Below are 21,104 nucleotides of genomic sequence, written 5' to 3'. Positions count from 1 at the left end.
AAAACGTGTCAAAAATATGAGGAGCATGAAACGGTCTGAAATATAGGTGGATCAAGAAGCGGTGTTGAAAAACATGAAGAGCGTGAAAACGTGTGAAAAATATGAAGAGGTTCAAAAGGTGTGAAAAATATGAAGAGCTTAAAATGGTGTCAAAAATGAGATGAGCTTGAAACGGTCTGAAAAATAGGAGCAGCATGAAACGGTGTTCAAAAACATGAAAGTCTGAAAAGGTGAGAAAAATATGAAGAGCTTCAAAGGATGTTAAATACATGAGGAGCATGAAACGGTCTGAAAATTAGGAGGAGCATGAAGCGGTGTTCAAAAACATGAAGAGCCTGAAAACGTGTGAAAAATATGAAAAGGTTTAAAGTGTGTCAAAAATATGAGGAGCATGAAACGGTCTGAAAAATAGGAGGACGATGAAACGGTCTTCAAAACATAAAGAACCTGAAAAGGTGTGAAAAATATGAAGAGCTTTTAAAGGTGTCAAAAATATGAGGAGCATGAAGCGGTCTGAAAAAGAGGAGGAGCATGAAACCGTGTTCAAAAACATTAAGAGCCTGAAAAGGTGTGAAAAATATGAACAGCTTCAAAAGATGTGAAAAATATGAAGAGCTTCAAAAGGTGTCAAAAATGAGATGAGCATGAAACGGTCTGAAAAATCGGAGGAGCATGAAGTGGGGTTGAAAATCATGAAGAGCCTGAAAAGGTGTGTAAAATATGAAGAGCTTCAAAAGGAGTGAAAGACTTGAGGAGCATGAAACCGTCTGAATTATAGGAGGAGCATGAAACGGTGTTGAAAAACATGAAGAGCCTCAAAAGGTGTGAAAAATATGAAGAGCTCAAAAGGTGTCAAAAATATGAAGAGCTTCAAAAAGTGTGACAAATGAGATGAGCATGAAATGGTCTGAAAAAGGAGGAGCATGAAGTGGTGTTGAAAAACATGAAGAGCCTGAAAAGGTGTAAAATATATGAAGAGATTCAAAAGGTGTCAAAAATATGAGGAGCTTGAAATGGTCTGAAAAATTGGAGGATCATGAAGCGGTGTTGAAAAACATGAAGAGCCTGAAAAGTTGTGAAAAATATGAAGAGCTTCAAAGGTGTCAAAAATGTGAGGAGCATGAAACGGTCTGAAAAATAGGAGGAACATGAAGTGGTGTTGAAAAACATGAAGAGCCTGAAAAGTTGTGAAAAATATGAAGAGCTTCAAAAGGTGTCAAAAATTAGATTAGCATGAAACGGTCTGAAAAATAGGAGGAGCATGAAGTGGTGTTGAAAAACATGAAGAGCCTGAAAAAGTGTAAAATATATGAAGAGCTTCAAAAGGTGTTAAAAATAGGAGGAGCATGAAGCGGTGTTCAAAAACATGAAGAGCCTGAAAATGTGTGTAACCTATGAAGAGCTTCAAAACGTGTCAAAAATATGAGGAGCATGAAACGGTCTGAAATATAGGTGGATCAAGAAGCGGTGTTGAAAAACATGAAGAGCGTGAAAACGTGTGAAAAATGTGAAGAGGTTCAAAAGGTGTGAAAAATATGAAGAGCTTAAAATGGTGTCAAAAATGAGATGAGCTTGAAACGGTCTGAAAAATAGGAGCAGCATGAAACGGTGTTCAAAAACATGAAAGTCTGAAAAGGTGAGAAAAATATGAAGAGCTTCAAAGGATGTTAAATACATGAGGAGCATGAAACGGTCTGAAAATTAGGAGGAGCATGAAGCGGTGTTCAAAAACATGAAGAGCCTGAAAACGTGTGAAAAATATGAAAAGGTTTAAAGTGTGTCAAAAATATGAGGAGCATGAAACGGTCTGAAAAATAGGAGGACGATGAAACGGTCTTCAAAACATAAAGAACCTGAAAAGGTGTGAAAAATATGAAGAGCTTTTAAAGGTGTCAAAAATATGAGGAGCATGAAGCGGTCTGAAAAAGAGGAGGAGCATGAAACCGTGTTCAAAAACATTAAGAGCCTGAAAAGGTGTGAAAAATATGAACAGCTTCAAAAGATGTGAAAAATATGAAGAGCTTCAAAAGGTGTCAAAAATGAGATGAGCATGAAACGGTCTGAAAAATCGGAGGAGCATGAAGTGGGGTTGAAAATCATGAAGAGCCTGAAAAGGTGTGTAAAATATGAAGAGCTTCAAAAGGAGTGAAAGACTTGAGGAGCATGAAACCGTCTGAATTATAGGAGGAGCATGAAACGGTGTTGAAAAACATGAAGAGCCTCAAAAGGTGTGAAAAATATGAAGAGCTCAAAAGGTGTCAAAAATATGAAGAGCTTCAAAAAGTGTGACAAATGAGATGAGCATGAAATGGTCTGAAAAAGGAGGAGCATGAAGTGGTGTTGAAAAACATGAAGAGCCTGAAAAGGTGTAAAATATATGAAGAGATTCAAAAGGTGTCAAAAATATGAGGAGCTTGAAATGGTCTGAAAAATTGGAGGATCATGAAGCGGTGTTGAAAAACATGAAGAGCCTGAAAAGTTGTGAAAATTATGAGGAGCTTCAAAAGGGGTCAAAAATATGAGGAGCATGAAACGGTCTGAAAAATAGGAGGAACATGAAACGTTGTTCAAAAACATGAAGAGTCTGAAAAAGTGTGAAAAATATGAAGAGCTTGAAAAGATGTGAAATACAGGAGGAGCATTAAACGGTCTGAAAAATCAGAGCAGAATGAAACGGTGTTCAAAAACATGAAGAGCCTGAAAAGCTGTGAAAAATATGAAGCGCTTCAAAAGATGTGAAATACATGAGGAGCATTAAACCGTGTGAAAAATAGGAAGAGCATGAAACGGTGTTCAAAAACATGAAGCGCCTGAAAAGGTGTGAAAAATATGAAGAGCTTCTAAAGGTGTCAAAAATATGAGGATCATGAAACGGCCTGAAAAATAGGAGGCGCATGAAGCGGTCTTCAAAAACATTAAGAGCCTGAAAAGGTGTGAAAAATATGAAAAGCTTCAAAAGGTGTCAAAAATATGAGGAGCATGAAACGGTCTGAAAAATAGGAGGAGCATGAAGCGGGTTTGAAAAACATGAAGAGCCTGAAAGTTGTGAAAAATATGAAGAGCTTCAAAAGGTGTCAAAAATATGAGGAGCATTAAATAGTCTGAAAAATAGGAGGATCATGAAGCGGTGTTGAAAAACATGAAGATCCTGAAAAAGTGTGAAAAATATGAAGAGCTTCAAAAGGTGTGAAAAATATGAAGAGCTTCAAAAGTTGTCAAAAATGAGATGTGCATGAAACGGACTGAAATATAGAAGGAGCATGAAGTGATGTTGAAAAACATGAAGAGCCTGAAAATGTGTGAAATACAGGAAGTGCTTCAAAAGGTGTCAAAAAAAATGAGGAGCATGAAATGGTCTGAAAACTAGGAGGAGCATGAAGCGGTGTTGAGAAACATGAAGAGCCTGAAAAGGTGTGAAAAATATGAAGAGATTCAAAAGGTGTCAGAAATATGGGGAGCATGAAATGGTCTGAAAAGTAGGACGAGCATGAAGTGGTTGTGAAAAACTTCAAGAGCCTGAAAATGTGTGCAAAATATGAAGAGCTTCAAAAGGTGTGAAATTCATGAGGAGATGAAACGGTCTGACAAAGAGGAGGGTCATGAAGCGGTGTTCAAAAACCTGCAGAGGCTGAAAAGGTGTGAAAAATACGAAGAGCTTCAAAAGGTGTAAAAAATATGAGGAGCATGAAACGTTCTGAAAAAGAGGAGGAGCATAAAGCGGTGTTGAAAAACATGAAGAGCCTGAAAACGTGTGAAAAATATGAAGAGCTTCAAAAATGTGAAAAATATGAAGAGCTTCAAAAGGTGTGAAAAATACGAAGAGCTTCAAATGTGTCAAAAATGAGATGAACATGAAACGGTCTGAAACATAGGAGGAGCATGAAACTTTGTTCAAAAAGATGAAGAGCCTGAAAAGGTGTGAAAAATATGAAAAGCTTCAAAAGTTGTGAAAAATATGAAGAGTTTGAAAAGGTGTCAAAAATATGAGGAGCATGAAACGGTCTGAAAAATAGGAGGAGCATGAAGCGGTGTTCAAAAACATGAAGAGCCTGAAAAGGTGTGAAAAATATGTGGAGCTTCAAAAGCTGTCAAAAATATGAGGAGCATGAAACGGTCTGAAAAATAGGAGGAGCATGAAGCGGTGTTCAAAAACATGAAAGCCTGAAAATAAGTGAAAAATATGAAGAGCTTCAAAAATGTGAAAAATATGAAGAACTTCAAAAGGTGTGAAAAATATGAAGAGCTTCAAAAGGTGTCATAAATGGGATGAGCATGAAACTGTCTGAAAAATGGGAGGAGCATAAAGCAGTGTTGCAAATCATGAAGAGCCTGAAAAGGTGTGAAAAATATGAAGAGCTTCAAAAGATGTGAAAAACATGAAGAGCTTCAAAAGGTGTCAAAATGAGATGAGCATGAAATGGTCTGAACAATAGGAGGAGCATGAAGCGGTGTTGAAAAACATGAAGAGCCTGAAGAGGTGTGAAACATATGAAGAGCTTCAAAAGGTGTCAAAATTATGAGGAGCATGAAACGGTCTGAAAATAGGAGGAGCATGAAGCGGTGTTCAAAAACTTGAAGAGCCTTAAAAGGTGTGAAAAATATGAAGAGCTTCCAAAGGTTTCAAAAATATGAGGAGCATGAAACGGTCTGAAATATAGGAGGAGCATGAAACGGTGTTCAAAAACATGAAGAGACTGAAAATGTGTGAAAAATATGATGAGCTTCAAAAGGTGTGAAAAATATGAGGAGCATGAAACGGTCTGAAAAATAGGAGGAGCAAGAAGCGGTGTTCAAAAACATGAAGAGCCTGAAAAGGTGTGAAAAATATGAAGAGCTTCAAAAGATGTAAAAAATATGAGGAGCATGAAGCGGTGTTGAAAAAAATGAAGAGCATGAAAAGGTGTGAAAAATATGAAGAGCTTCAAAATGTGTGAAAAAAATGAAGAGCTTTCAAAGTTGTTCAAATATGAGATGAGCATGAAACGGTCTGAAAAATAGGAGGAGCATGAAGTGGCTTTGAAAAACATGAAGAGCCTGAAAAGGTGTGAAATATATGAAGAGCTTCAAAAGGTGTCAAAAATATGAGGAGCCCTAAATGGTCTGAAAAATAGGAGGAGCATGAAGCGGTGTAGAAAAACATGAAGAGCCTGAAAAGGTGTGGAAAATACGAAGAGCTTCAAAAGGTGTCAAAAATATGAGGAGCATGAAACGGTCTGAAAAATAGGAGGAGCATGAAGCGGTGTAGAAAAACATGAAGAGCCTGAAAATGTGTGAAAAACATGAAGAGCTTCAAAAGGTGTCAAAAATGAGATGAGCATGAAACGGTCTGAAAAGTAGGAGGAGCATGAAGTGGTGTTGACAAACATGAAGAGCCTGAAAACGTGTGAACAATATGAAGGGCTTCAAAAGGTGTGAAAAATATGAAGAGCTTCCAAAGTTGTCAAAAATATGAGGAGCATGAATCGGTCTCAAAAAATAGGAGAGAGCATGAAGCGGTGTTGAAAAACATGAAGAGCCTGAAAATGTTTGAAAAATATGAAGAACTTCAGAAGTTGTCAAATCATGAGGAGCATGAAACGGTCTGAAAAATAAGAGGACATTGAAGCGGTGTTGAAAAATATGAAGAGCATGAAAAAGTGTGAAAAATATGAAGAGCTTCAAAAGGTGTGAAAAATATGAAAAGCTTCTAAAGGTGTCAAAAATGAGATGGGCATGAAACGGTCTGAAAATTAGGAGGAGCATGAAGCGGTGTTGAAAAACATGAAGAGCGTGAAAAGGTGTGAAAAATATGAAGAGCTTCTAAACGTGTCAAAAATATGAGGAGCATGAAACCTTCTTAAATTTGGAGGAGCAGGAAGCGGTGTTCAAAAATCTAAAGAGCCTGAAAAGGTTTGAAAAATGTGAAGAGCTTGAAAAGGTGTCAAAAATATGAGGGGCATGAAACGGTCTGAAAAATAGGAGGAGCATGAAACGGTGTTCAAATCGTGAAGAGCCTGAAAAGGTGTGAAAAATATGAAAAACTTCAAAAGTTGTTAAAAATATGAGGAGCATGAAACTGTCTGAAAAATAGGAGGAGCATGAAACGTTGTTCAAAAACATGAAGAGCCTGAAAAGGTTTGAAAAATGTGAAGAGCTTGAAAAGGTGTCAAAAATATGAGGGGCATGAAACGGTCTGAAAAAGAGAATGAGCATGAAACTGTGTTGAAAACCTGAAGAGCCAGAAAAGGTGTGAAAAATATGACGAGCTTCAAAAGATATAAAAAATATGAGGAGCATGAAACGGTTTGAAAAATACAAGGAGCATGATGTGGTGTTGAAAACATGAAGTGCATAAAAATGTGTGAAAAATATGAAGAGCTTCAAAAAATATCAAAATATGAGGAGCATGTAACGGTCTGAAAATTAGGAGGAACATGAGGTGGTGTTCAAAAACATGAAGAGCCTGAAAAGGTGTGAAAAATATGAAGAGATTCAAAAGGTGTCAATAATATGAGGAGCATGAAACGGTCTGTAAAATATGAGGAGCATGAATCGGTGTTCAAAAACATGAAGAGCCCGAAAAGCTGTGAAAAATATGAAGAGCATCAAGATTGTCAAAATATGAGGAGCATGAAATGGTCTGAAAAATAGGAGGAGCATGAAACGGTGTTGAAAAACATGAAGATCCTGAAAAAGTGTGAAAAATATGAAGAGCTTCAAAAGGTGTCAAAAATATGAGGAGCATGAAACGGTGTGAAAAATAGGAGGAGAATAAAGCGGTGTTGAAAAACATGAAGAGCCTGAAAAGGTGTGAAAAATATGAAGAGCTTGAAAAGTTGTCAAAAATATGAGGAGCATGAAACAGTCTGAAAAATAGGAGGAGGAGAAGCGGATTTGAAAAACATGAAGAGCCTGAAATGGTGTGATAATTATGAAGCACTTCAAATGGTGTCAAAATTATGGGGAGCATTAAACGGTATGAAAAATAGGAGGAGCTTGAAACCTTGTTGAAAAATATGAAGAGCATGAAAAGGTGTGGAAAAATATGAAGAGCTTCAAAAGGTGTCAAAAATATGAGGAGCATGAAACGGTCTGAAAAATATGAGGAGCATGAAACGGTGTTCAAAATCAAGAAAACCCTGAAAAGGTGTGAAATATATGAAGAGCTTCAAAAGATATCAAAAATAGGAGGAGCAGGAAGCGGTGTAGAAAAACATGAACAGCCTGAAAAGGTGTGAAATATATGAAGAGCTTCAAAACGTGTCAAAAATATGAGGATCATGAAACGGTCTGAAAAATATGAGGAGCATGTAGCGGTGTTCAAAAACATGAAGAGCCTGAAATGGTGTGAAATATATGAAGAGCTTCAAAAGGTGTAAAAAATATGAGGAGTTTGAAACGGTCTGAAAAATAAGAGGATCTGGTTTCCTCAGTGTGTATGCCCAGAAGTGGAATTGCTGGGTCATATGGCAGTTCTCTTTCCAGTTTTTTAAGAAATCTCTACACCGTTTTCCATAGCGGCTATACTAGTGTGCATTCCCACCAACAGTATAAGAGGGTTCCCTTTTCTCCACTCCCTCTCCAGCATTTATTGCTTGTAGACTTTTGGATAGCAGCCATCCTGACTGGCATGTAATGGTACCTCATTGTGGTTTTCATTTGCATTTCTCTAATAATGAGTGATGTTGAGCATCTTTTCATGTGTTTGTTATCCATCTGTATGTCTTCTTTGGAGAAATGTCTGTTTAGTTCTTTGGCTCATTTTTTATTGGGTCATTTATTTTTCTGGAATTGAGCTGCAGGATTTGCTTGTATATTTTTGAGATTAATCCTTTGTCTGTTTCTTCATTTGCTATTATTTTCTCCCAATCTGAGGGCTGTCTTTTCACCTTACTTATAGTTTCCTTTGTAGTGCAAAAGCTTTTAAGTTTCATTAGGTCCCATTTGTTTAGTTTTGCTTTTATTTCCAATATTCTGGGAGGTGGGTCATAGAGGATCTTGCTTTGATTTATGTCGGAGAGTGTTTTGCCTATGTTCTCCTCTAGGAGTTTTATAGTTTCTGGTCTTACATTTAGATCTTTATTCCATTTTGAGTTTATTTTTGTGTATGGTGTTAGAAACTGTTCTATTTTCATTCTTTTACAAGTGGTTGACCAGTTTTCCCAGCACCACTTGTTAAAGAGGTTGTCTTTTTTCCATTGTATATCCTTGCCTCCTTTGTCAAAGATAAGGTGTCCATAGGTTCGTCTGAAAGAGACACGTGCACCCCAATGTTCATCGCAGCACTGTTTATAATAGCCAGGACATGGAAGCAACCTAGATGCCCGTCAGCAGATGAATGGATAAGAAAGCTGTGGTACATATACACCATGGAATATTACTCAGCCGTTAAAAAGAATTCATTTGAATCAGTCCTAATGAGATGGATGAAGCTGGCGCCCATTTTACAGAGTGAAGTAAGCCAGAAAGATAAAGAACATTACAGCATACTGACACATGTATATGGAATTTAGAAAGGTGACAACGATAACCCTATATGCAGAACAGAAAAAGAGACACAGAAATACAGAACAGACTTTTAAACTTTGTGGGAGAATGTGAGGGTGGGATATTTCAAAAGAACAGCATGTATGCTATCTATGGTGAAACAGATCACCAGCCCAGGTAGGATGCACGAGACAAGTGCTCCGAGTTGGTGCACTGGGAAGACCCAGAGGAATCGGGTGGAGAGGGAGGTGGGACGGGGAATCGGGACTGGGAATGCATGTAAATCCATGGCTGATTCATATCAAAGTATGACAAAACCAACTGGAAAAAAAATAAAAATAATAAAAAAAATTAAAAAAAAATAACAATAAAAAAAAATAAGAGGAGCATGAAACGGTGTTCAAAAACATGAAGAGCCTGAAAAGGTGTGGAAATTATGAAGAGCTTCAAAAGGTGTCAAATATATGAGGAGCATAAAACGGTCTGAAAAAAAGGAGGAGCATGAAATGGTGTTGAAAAACATGAAGAGCCTGAAAAGGTGTGGAAATTATGAAGAGCTTCAAAAGGTGTCAAATATATCAGGAGCATAAAACGGTCTGAAAAAAAGGAGGAGCATGAAGTGGTGTTGAAAACCATGAAGAGCCTGTAAGGTGTGAAAAAAATGAAGAACTTCAAAAGGTGTCAAAAATATAAGGAGCATGAAACGGCCTGAAAAATAGGAGGAGCATGAAGGGGTGTTCAAAAACGTGAAAAGCCTGAAAAGGTGTGAAAAACATGAAGAGTTTCAAAAGGTGTCAAAAATGAGATGAGCATGAAACGGTCTGAAAAATAGGAGGAGCATGAAGCGGTGTTCAAAAACATGAAGAGCCTGAAAAAGTGTGAAAAATATGAAGAGCTTATAAAATTGTCAAAAATATGAGGAGCATGAAGAGATGTTCAAAAACATGAAGAGGGTATTAAGGTGTGAAAAACATGAAGAGCTATAAAAGGTTTGAAAAATAGAAGGAGCATGAAGCGGTGTTCAAAAACATGAAGAGCCTGAAAAAGTGTGAAAAATATGAAGAGCTTATAAAATTGTCAAAATATGAGGAGCATGAAACGGTCTGAAAAATACGAGCAGCCTGAAACGGTCTGAAAAATAGGAGGAGCATGAAGCGGTGTTCAAAAACATGAAGAGCCTGAAAAAGTGTGAAAAATATGAAGAGCTTATAAAATTGTCAAAAATATGAGGAGCATGAAGAGATGTTCAAAAACATGAAGAGGGTATTAAGGTGTGAAAAACATGAAGAGCTATAAAAGGTTTGAAAAATAGGAGGAGCATGAAGCCATGTTCAAAAACATGAAGAGCATGAAAAAGTGTGAAAAATATGAAGAGCTTATAAAATTGTCAAAATATGAGGAGCATTAAACGGTCTGAAAAATACGAGCAGCCTGAAACCGTCTGAAAAATAGGAGGAGCATGAAGCGGTGTTCAAAATCATGAAGAGCCTGAAAAAGTGTGAAAAATATGAAGAGCTTATAAAATTGTCAAAAATATGAGGAGCATGAAGAGATGTTCAAAAACATGAAGAGGGTATTAAGGTGTGAAAAACATGAAGAGCTATAAAAGGTTTGAAAAATAGGAGGAGCATAAAGCAGTGTTCAAAAACATGAAGGGCCTGAAAAGGTGTGAAAAATACGAAGAGCTTCAAAAGGTGTCAAAAATATGACGAGCATGAAAGAGTCTGAAAAATAGGAGCAGCATGAAACGGTGTTCAAAAACATGAAGAGCCTGAAAAGGTGTGAAAAATATGAAGAGCTTCAAAAGGTGTGAAAATAGGAGGAGCATGAAGGGGTGTTCAAAAACATGATAAGCCTGAAAAGGTGTAAAAAACATGAAGAGTTTCAAAAGGTGTCAAAAATGAGATGAGCATGAAACGGTCTGAAAAATAGGAGGATCATGAAGCGGTGTTCAAAAAGATGAAGAGCCTGAAAAGGTGGGAAAAACATGAAGAGTTTCAAAAGGTGTCAAAAATATGAGGAGCATGAAACGGTCTGACAAAGAGGAGGACCATAAAGTGGTATTTAAAAACATGAAGGGCCTGAAAAGGTGTGAACAGTATGAAGAGCTTCAAAAGCTGTCAAAAATGATATGAGCATGAAACGGTCTGAAAAATAGGAGGAGCATGAAGCGGTGTTCAAAAACTTGAAGTGCCTGAAAATGTGTGAAAAATATGAAGAGCTTCAAAAGGTGTGAAAAATGAAAGGATCATGAAACGGTCTGAAAAATAGGAGGAGCATGAAGCGGTGTTCAAAAACATGAAGAGCTGAAAAGGTGTGAAAAATATGAAGAGCTTCAAAAGGTGTGAAAAATGAGAGGATCATGAAACGGTCTGAAAAATAGGAGGAGCATGAAGCGGTGTTCAAAAACATGAAGAGCCTGAAAAGGTATGAAAAATATGAAGAGCTTCAAAAAGTGTCAAAAATATGAGGAGCATGAAACGGTCTCAAAAATAGGAGGAGCATGAAGGGGTGTTGAAAAACATGAAGAGCCTGAAAAGGTGTGAAAAATATGAAGAGCTTCCAAAATTGTCAAAAATATGAGGAGCATGAAACGGTCTGAAAAATAGGAGGAGCATGAAGCGGTGTTCAAAAACATGAAGAGCTGAAAAGGTGTGAAAAATATGAAGAGCTTCAAAAGCTGTCAAAAATGATATGAGCATGAAACGGTCTGAAAAATAGGAGGAGCATGAAGCGGTGTTGAAAAACATGAAGAGCCCGAAAACGTGTGAAAAATAGGAGGAGCTTCAAAAGGTGTCAAAAATATGAGGAGCATGAAACGGTCTGAAAAATAGGAGGAGCAAGAAGCGGCATGCAAAAACAAGAAGAGCCTGAAAAGGTGTGAAAAATATGAAGAGCTTCAAAAGGTGTGAAAAATGAAAGGAGCATGAAACGGTATGAAAAATAGAAGGAGCATGAAGTGGTGTTGAAAAAAAAGAAGAGCCTGAAAATGTGTGAAAAATATGAAGAGCTTCAAAAGGTGTGAAATACATGAGGAACATTAAACGTTCTGAAAAATAGGAGGAGCATGAAGCGGTGTTGAAAAACATGAAGAGCCTGAAAAGGTGTGAAAAATATGAAGAGCTTCAAAAAGTGTGAAAAATAGGAGGAGCATTAAGCGGTGTTCAAAAACATGAAGAGCCTGAAAAGGTTTGAAAAATATGAAGAGCTTCAAACGGTCTGAAATACATGAGGAGCATGAAATGGTCTGAAAAATAGGAGGAGAATCAAACGGTGTTCAAAAATAAGAAGAGCCTGAAAAGCTGTGAAAAATATGAAGACTTTCAAAAGGTGTCAAAATTATGAGGAGCATGAATCGGTCTGAAAAATAGGAGTAGCATGAAGCGGTGTTCAAAAACAAGAAGATCCTGAAAAGGTGTGAAAAATATAGAGCTTCAAAAGGTGTCAAAGATATGAGGAGCATGAAAAGGTCTGAAAAATAGGAGGAGCATGAAACGGTGTTCCAAAACATCAATAGCCTGAAAAGGTGTGAAAAATATGAAGAGCATCAAAAGGTGTGAAAAATATCAGGAGCATGAAACGGTCTGAAAAATAGGAGGAGCGTGAAGCAGTGTTCAAAAACATGAAGAGCATGAAAAGGTGTGAAAAATATGAAGAGTTTCAAAAGTTATCAAAAATATGAGGAGCATGAAAGGGACTGAAAATAGGAGGAGCATGAAACTTTGTATGTATACATGAAGAGCATGAAAAAGTGTGAAAAATTTGAAGAGCTGCAAAAGGTGTCAAAAATATGAGGAGCATGTAACGGTGTTGAAAAACATGAAGAGGATTAAAAGTGTGAAAAATATGAAGAGTTTCAAAAGGTGTCAAAAATATGAGGAGCATGGAACGGTCTCAAAAATAATAGGAGCATGAGATGGTGTTGAAAAACACGAAGAACCTGAAAAGGCTGGAAATATATGAAGAGCTTTCAAGGTGTCAAAAATATGAGGAGCATGAAACGGTCTGAAAAATAGGAGGAGCATGAAACGGTGTTGAAAAACATGAAGAGCATGATAAGTGTTAAAAATATAAAGAGCTTCAAAAGGTGCCAAAATTTGAGGAGCATGAAACGTTCTGAAAAATAGGAGGAGCATGAAACGGTCTGAAAAATAGGAGGAGCATGAAACCATGTTGAAAAACATGAAGAGCCTAAAAATGTGTGAGAAATATGAATAGCTTCAAAAAGTGTCAAAAATATTAGGAGCATAAAACGGTCTGAAATATAGGAGGAGCATGAAGCGGTATTCAAATACATGAAGAGCATGAAAAGGTGTGCAAAATATTAAGAGCTTCAAAAGGAGTCAAATAAACGCGGAACATGAAACGGTGTTAAAAAACATAAAAACAATTAAAACTGTGAAAAATATAAAGAGCTTCAAAAGCTGTCAAAATTATGAGGAGCAAGAAACGGTCTGAAAAATAGAAAGAGCATGAAACGGTGTTGAAAAACATGAAGAGAATGAAAAGGTGTGAAAAATATGAAGAGCTTCAAAAGGTGTCAAAAATATGAGGATCATGAAACGGTCTGAAAAACACGAGGAGCATGAAAACGTGTTGAAAAATATGAACAGCATGAAAAGGTGTGAAAAATATGAAAAGCTTCAAAAGGTGTCAAAAAAAAGAGGAGCATGAAACTGTCTGAAAAATAGGAATAGCATGAAACGGTGGTGAAAAACATGAAGAGCATGAAAAGGTGTGAAAAATATGAAGAGCTTCAAAAGGTGTCAAAAATATGAGGAGCATGCAACTGTCTGAAAAATAGGAGGAGCATTAAACAGTGTTTAAACATGAAGAGCCTGAAAAGGTGTGAAATATATCAAGAGTTCAAAAGGTGTCAAAAATATGAGGAGCATGAAACGGTGTCCAAAATCATGAAAAGCCTGAAAAGGTGAAAAATATGAAGAGCTTCAAAAGGTGTCAAATATATGAGGAGCATGAAACGGTGTTGAAAAACATGAGGAGCATTAAAAGTGTGAAAAATATAAACAGCTTCAAAAGCTGTCAAAAATATGAGGAGCAAGAAACGGTCCTGCAAAGGGGAGGAGCATGAAACGGTGTTGAAAAACATGAAGAGAATGAAAAGGTGTGAAAAATATGAAGAGCTTCAAAATGTGTCAAAAATATGAGGAGCATGAAACAGTCTGAAAAATAGGAGGAGCATGAAGCGGTGTTGAACAACATGAAGAGCCTGAAAATGTGTGAAAAATATCAAAAGCTTCAAAAGGTGTCAAAATTATGAGGAGCATGAAATGGTCTGAAAAATAGGAGAAGCATCAAGCGGTGTTGAAAAAAATGAAGAGCCTGAAAAGATGTTAAAAAATATGAAGAGGCTGAAAAGTTTTGAAAAATATGAAGAGCTTAAAAAAGTGTAAAAAATATAAAGAGCTTCAAAATGTGTGAAAAATATGAAGAGCTTCAAAAGGTGTCAAAAATGAGAGGAGCATGAAACGGTCTGAAAATAGGAGGAGCATGAAGCGGTGTTGAAAAACATGAAGAGCCTGAAAAGGTGTGAAAAATATGAAGAGCTTCTAAAGGTTTCAAAAAGATGAGGAGCATGAAAAGGTGTTCAAAAACATGACGAGCCTGAAAAGGTGTGAAAAATATGAAGAGCTTCAAAATGTGTCCAAAATATGAGGAGCATGAAACAGTCAGACAAATAGGAGGAGCTTGAAGCGTTGTTGAAAAACATGAAGAGCCTAAAAAGGTGTGAAAAATGTGAAGAGCTTCAAAAGGTGTGAAAAATATGAGGAGCATGAAATGGTCTGAAAAATAGGAGGAGCATGAAGCGCTGTTAAAAAACATGAAGAGCCAGAAAAGGTGTGAAAAATATAAAGAGCTTCAAAAGGCGTCAAAAATATGAGGAGCATGAAACGGTGTTCAGAAACATGAAGAGCCTGAAAAGGTGTGAAAAATATGAAGAGATTCAAAAGGTGTCAAAATTGAGAGGAGCATGAAACGGTCTGAAAAATAGGAGGAGCATGAAATGGTGTTGAAAACATGAAGAGCCTGTAAAGGTGTGAAAAATCTGAAGAGCTTCAGAAAGTGTGAAAAATAAGAGGAGCATGAAACGGTCTGAAAAATAGGAAGAGCATGAAGCGGTATTGAAAAACATGAAGAAACTGAAAAGTTGTGAAAAATATGAAGAGCTTCAAAAGGTGTCAAAAATATGAGGAGCATGAAACGGTCTGAAAAATAGGAGGAGAATGAAGCGGTTTTGAAAAACATGAGGAGCCTGAAAAGGTGTGAAAAATATGAAGAGCTTCAAACGGTGTCAAAAATATGAGGAGCATGAAACGGTCTGAAAAATAGGAGTAGCATGAAGCAGTATTGAAAAGCATGCAGAGCCTTAAAAGATGTGAAAAATATGAAGAGCTTCAAAAGGTGTCAAAAATATGAGAAGCATGAAACTATCTCCAAAAATTAAGGAGCAAGAAGTGGTGTTCAAAAACATGAAGAGCCTGAAAAGGTGTGAAAAATATGAAGAGCTTCAAAAGTTGTCACAAATAGGAGGAGCATGAAACGGTGTTCAAAAACATGAAGAGCCTGAAAAGGTGTGAAAAATATGAAGAGCTTCAAAAGGTGTCAAAAATTAGAGGAGCAAGAAACGGTCTGAAAAATAGGAGGATCATGAAGTGGTGTTGAAAAACATGAAGAGCCTGAAAAAGTGTGAAATATATGAAAATCTCCAAATGGTGTCAAAAATATGAGGAGCATGAAACGGTCTGAAAAATAGGAGGAGCATGAATCGATGTTGAAAAAAATGAAGAGCCTGAAAAGGTGTGAAAAATATGAAGAGCTTCAAAAGGTTTCAAAATCATTAGTCGCATGAAACGGGTAAAAAAAATAGGAGGAGCATGAGACGGTGTTGAAAAACATGAAGATCCTGAAAAGGTGTGAAATATATGAAGAGCTTCAAAAGGTTTCAAAAAAAGGAGGAGCATGAGACGGTGTTGAAAAACATGAAGAGCATGAAAAGGTGTGAAATATATCAAGAGTTCAAAAGGTGTCAAAAATATGAGGAGCATGAAACGGTGTTCAAAAACATGAAAAGCCTGAAAAGGTGAAACATATGAAGATCTTCAAAAGGTGTCAAATATATGAGGAGCATGGAACGGTCTGAAAAATAGGAGGAGCATGAAACGGTCTAAAAAATAGGAGGAACATGAGACGGCGTTGAAAATCAGGAAGAGCATGAAAGGGTGTGAAAAACATGAAGAGCTGCAAAAGCTGTCAAAAATATGAGGAGCATGAAACGGTCAAAAAATAGGAGGAACATGAGACGGCATTGAAAATCAGGAAGAGCATGAAAAGGTGTGAAAAATATGAGGTGTTTTAAAAGGTGTCAAAAATATGAGGAGCATGAAACGGTGTTGAAAAAAATGAAGATCATGAAAAGGTGTGAAAAATATGAAGAGCTTCAGAAGGTGTCACATATATGAAGAACATGAAACGGTCTGAAAAATAAGAGGAGCATGAAACAGTCTGAAAAAAAGTAAGAGTATGAAACTGTGTTGAAAAACATGAAGAGCTTCAAAAGGTGTGAAATACATGAGGAGCATGAAATGGTTGTAAAATACGAGGAACATGAAGCTGGGCTCAAAAACATGAAGAGCCTGAAAAGGTGTGAAAAATATGAAGAGCTTCAAAAGGTGTCAAAATTATGAGGAGCAGGAAACGGTCTGAAAAATAGGAGGAGCATGTAACGGTGTTGAAAAACATGAAGAGTCTGAAAACGTGTCAAAAATATGAAGAGCTTCAAAAGATGTGAAATACATGAGGAGCATGAAACGGTCTGAAAAATAGGAGGAGCATGAAAAGGTCTGAAAAATAGGAGGAGCATGAAACAGTGTTGAAAAACATGAAGATCCTGAAAAGCTGTGAAAAATATGAAGAGCTTCAAAAGGTGTCAAATATATGAGGAGCTTGAAACGGTCTGAAAAATAAGAGTAACATGAAACGGTCTGATAAATAGGAGGATCATGAAGCGGTGTTGAAAATCGTGAAGAGCCTGAAAAGGTGTGAAAAATGTGAAGAGCTTCAACAGGTGTCAAAAACATGAGAAGAATGAAACGGTCTGAAAAATAGGAGGAGTATGAAGCTGTGTTCAAAAACATGAAGAGCCAGAAAAGGTGTGAAAAATATGAAGAGCTTCAAAAGGTGTAAAAAATGAGATGAGCATGAAACGGTCTGAAAAATAGGAGGAGCATGACGCGGTGTTCAAAAACATGAAGAGCCTGAAAAGGTGTGAAATATATGAAGAGCTTGAAAAGGTGTAAAAATATGAGGAGCATGAAACCGTCTGCAAAGTAGGAGGAGCATGAAATGGTGTTCAAAAACATGAAGAGCATGAAAATATGTGAAAATTATGAAGAGCTTCAAAAGGTGTGAAATATATGAGGAGGATTAAACGGTCTGAAAAATAGGAGGAGCATGAAGTGGTGTTCAAAAACATGAAGACCATGAAAAGGTGTGAAAAATATGAAGAGCCTCAAAAGTGTGAAAAATATGATGAACATGATATGGTTTGAAAAATAGGATTAGCCTGAAGCGGTGTTCAAATACATGAAGAGCCTGAAAAGTTGTGAAAAATATGCAAAGCTTCAAAAGGTGTCAAAAAAGAGATGAGCATGAAACGGTCTGAAAAATAGGAGCAGCATGAATCGTTGCTGAAAAACATGAAGAGCCTGAAAAGGTGTGAGAAATATGAAGAGCTTCAAGAGGTGTCAAAAATATGAGGAGTATGAAACGATCTGCAAAAAATAAGGAGCAAGAAGTGGTGTTCAAAAACATGAAGAGCCTGAAAAAAAGTCAAAAATATGAAGAGCTTCAAAAGGTGTCAAAAATATGAGGAGCATGAAACGGTTTGACAAATTGGAAGAGCATGAAACGGTGTTCAAAAACATGAAGAGACTGAAAAGTGGTGAAAAATATGAAGAGCTACAATCGTGTCAAATATATGAGGAGCATGAAACGGTCTGAAAAATAGGAGGAGCATGAAGCGGTGTTGAAAAACGTGAAGAGCCTGAAAACGTGTGAAAAATATTAAGAGCTTCAAAAGGTGTGAAAAATATGAAGACCTTCAAAGTGTCAAAAATCGATGAGCAGGAAATGGTCTAAAAAATAGGAGAGCATGAAATGGTGTTAAAAACATGAAGAGCCTGAAAAGGTGTGAAATATATGAAGAGCTTCAAAAGGTATCAAAAATATGAGGAGAATGAAACGATCGGAAAAATAGGAGGGGCATGAAGCGGTGTTCAAAAACATGAAGATCTTGAAAAGGTGTGAAAAATACGAAGAGCTTCAAAAGGTGTGAAATACATGAGGAGCATGAAAGCATCTGAAAAATAGGAGGAGCATGAAGCGATGTTCAAAAACATGAAGAGCCTGAAAAGGTGTGAAAAAGATGAAGAGCTTCAAAAGCTGTCAAAAATATGAGGAGCACGAAATGGTCTGAAAAATTGGAGGAGAATGAAACGGTGTTCAAAAATATGAAGAGCCTGGAATGGTGTGAAAAATATGAAGAGCCCCAATACGTGTCAAAAATATGAGGAGCATGAAACGGTCTGAAAAATAGGCACAGCATGAAATGCTGTTCAAAAACATGAAGAGCCTGAAAAGGTGTGAAAAATATGAAGAGCTTCAAAAGCTGTCAAGAATATGAGGAGCATGAAATGGTATGAAAAATAGGAGGAGCATGAAATGGTGTTGAAAAAATTGAAGAGCATGAAAAGGTGTGAGAAATAAGAAGAGCTACAAAATGTGTCAAAAATATGAGGAGCATGAAACTGTCTGCCAAAACGGAAGAGCATGAAGTGGTGTTGAAAAACATGAAGAACCTGAAAAGGTGTGAAAAATACGAAGAGCTTCAAAAGGTGTCAAAAATATGACGAGCATGAAACGGTCTGAAAAATAGGAGGAGCATGAAGCGGTGTTCAAAAACATGAAGAGCCTGAAAAGGTGTGAAAAATATGAAGAGCTTCAAAACGTGTCAAAAATATGAGGAACATGAAATGGTCTGAAAAATAAGAGGTGCATAAAACGGTCTGAATAATAGGAGGAGCGAGAAACGGTGTGGAAAAACATGAAGAGCCTGAAAAGGTGTGAAAAATATGTAGAGCCTCAAAAGATGTGAAATACATGAAGAGCATGAAACTGTCTGATAAATAGGAGGAGCATGAAGCGGTGTTCAAAAAAATGAAGAGAAAGAAAAGGTGTCAAAAATATGAATAGCTTCAAATGGTGTCAAAAATATGAAGAGCATGAAACAGTCTGAAAATTAGGAGGAGCATGAAGCGGTTTTGAAAGACATGAAGAGCTTGAAAAGGTGTTAAAAATATGAAGATCTTCAAAAGGTGTCAAAAATATGAGAAGCATGAAACAGTCTGAAAATTAGGAGGAGCATGAAGCAGTGTTGAAAAACATGAAGAGCTTCAAAAAGTGTGAAAAATATGAAGAGCTTCAAAAGGTGTCAAAAAGAGATGACCATGAAATGGTCTGAAAAATAGGAGGAGCATGAAATGGTGTTGAAAAACATGAAGAGCCGGAAAAGGTGGGAAAATGTGAATAGCTTCAAAAGGTGTCAAAAATATGAGGAGTTTGAAACGGTCTGAAAAATAGGAGGAGCATGAAGCGTTGTTCAAAACCAAGAAGAGCTTGAAAAGGTGTGAAAATTATGAAGAGCTTCAAAAGTTGTCAAAAATATGAGGAGCATGATACGGTCTGAAAAATAAGGGGGAGCATGAAGTGGTGTTCAAAAACAGGAAGAGCCTGAAAAGGGGTGAAAAATATGAAGAGCTTCAAAATGTGTAAAAATTATAAGGAGCATGAAACGGTCTGAAAAATAGGAGAAGCATGAAGCGGTTTTGAAAAACATGAAAAGCCTGAAAATGTGTGAAAAATATGAAGAATTTCAAAAGGTGTGAAAAATATGAGGACCATGAAACGGTATGAAAAATAGGAGGAGCATCAAGTGGTGTTGAAAACCATAAAGAGCTTGAAAACGTGGGAAAATATGAAGAGCTTCAAAATGTCTCAAAAATATGAGGAATATGAAACGGTCTGAAAAATAGGAGGATCATAAAGCGGTGTTGAAAAACATGAAGAGCCTGAAAATGGTGTGAAAAATATGAAGAGCTTCAAAAGGTGTCAAAAATGAGATGTGCATGAAACGGTCTGAAAAATAGGAGCAGCATGAAGTGGTTGTGAAAAACATGAAAAGCCTGAAAATGTGTGCAAAATATGAAGAGCTTCAAAAGCTGTGAAATACATGAGGAGCATGAAATGGTCTGAGAAATAGGAGGAGCATGAAGCGGTGTTCAAAAACATGAAGAGCCTGAAAAGGTGTGAAATAAATGAAGAGCTTCAAAATGTGTGAAATACATGAGGAGCATGAAACACTCTGAAAAATAGGAGGAGCATGAAATGGTGTTCAAAAACATGAAGAGACTGAAAAGATGTGAAAAATATGAAGAGCTTCAAAAGGTGTGAAAAAATGAATAGCATGATACTGTCTGAAAAATAGGAGAAGCATGCAGTGGTGTTCAAAAACAAAAAGAGCCTGAAAAGTTGTGAAAAATACGCATAGCTTCAAAAGGTGTCAAAAATTAGATGAGCATGAAACGATCTGAAAAATTGGAGGAGCAAGAAGTAGTGTTGAAAAATATGAAGAGCCTGAAAAGGTGTGAAAAATATGAAGAGCTTCAAAAGGTGTGAAATACATGAGGAGCATGAAACTCTCTGAAAAATAGGAGGAGCATGAAGTGGTGTTGAAAAACATGAAGAGCCTGAAATGTTGTGAAATATATGAAGACCTTCATAACGTGTGAAAAATATGAGGAGCTTCAAAAAGTGTCAAAATTATGAGGACATGAAACGGTCTGAAAAATAGGAGGAGCATGAAAATGTCTGAAAAATAGGAGGAGCATGAAGTGGTGTTGAAAAACATGAAGAGCCTGAAAAGTGTGAAAAATATGAAGAGCTTCATAAGGTGTCAATAATATGAGGAGCATGAAACGGTCTGAAAAATAGGAGGAGCATGAAGCGGTGTTCAAAACATGAAGACCCTGAAAATGTGTGAAAAATATGAAGAGCTTCAAAAGGTGTCAAAAATATGAGGAGCATGAAACGGTCTGAAAAATAGAAGGAGCATGAAATGCTGATCAAAAACATGAAGAGCCTGAAAAGGTGTGAAAAATATGAAGAGCTTCAAAAGGTGTGAAATACATGAGGAGCATGAAACGGTCTGAAAAATAGAAGGAGCATGAAATGCTGATCAAAAACATGAAGAGCCTGAAAAGGTGTGAAAAATATGAAGAGCTTCAAAAGGTGTGAAATACATGAGGAGCATGAAACAGTCTGAAAAATAGGAGAAGCATGACGTGGTGTGGAAAAAAATGAAGAGCCTGAAAAAGTGTGAAAAATATGAAGAGCTTCAAAAGATGTGAAATACATGAGGAGCATGAAAAGGTCTGAAAAATAGGAGGAGCATGAAGCGGTGTTCAAAAACATGAAGAGCCTGAAAAGTGTGAAAAATATGAAGAGCTTCAAAAGGTGTGAAAAATATGAAGAGCTTCAAAATGTGTCAAAAATCGATGAGC

This window comes from Dama dama, chromosome 22 (genome assembly GCF_033118175.1).
Source record: "Dama dama isolate Ldn47 chromosome 22, ASM3311817v1, whole genome shotgun sequence".
In the NCBI taxonomy this organism is placed as follows: domain Eukaryota; kingdom Metazoa; phylum Chordata; class Mammalia; order Artiodactyla; family Cervidae; genus Dama; species Dama dama.
Note: the sequence above shows the minus strand (reverse complement) of the source record.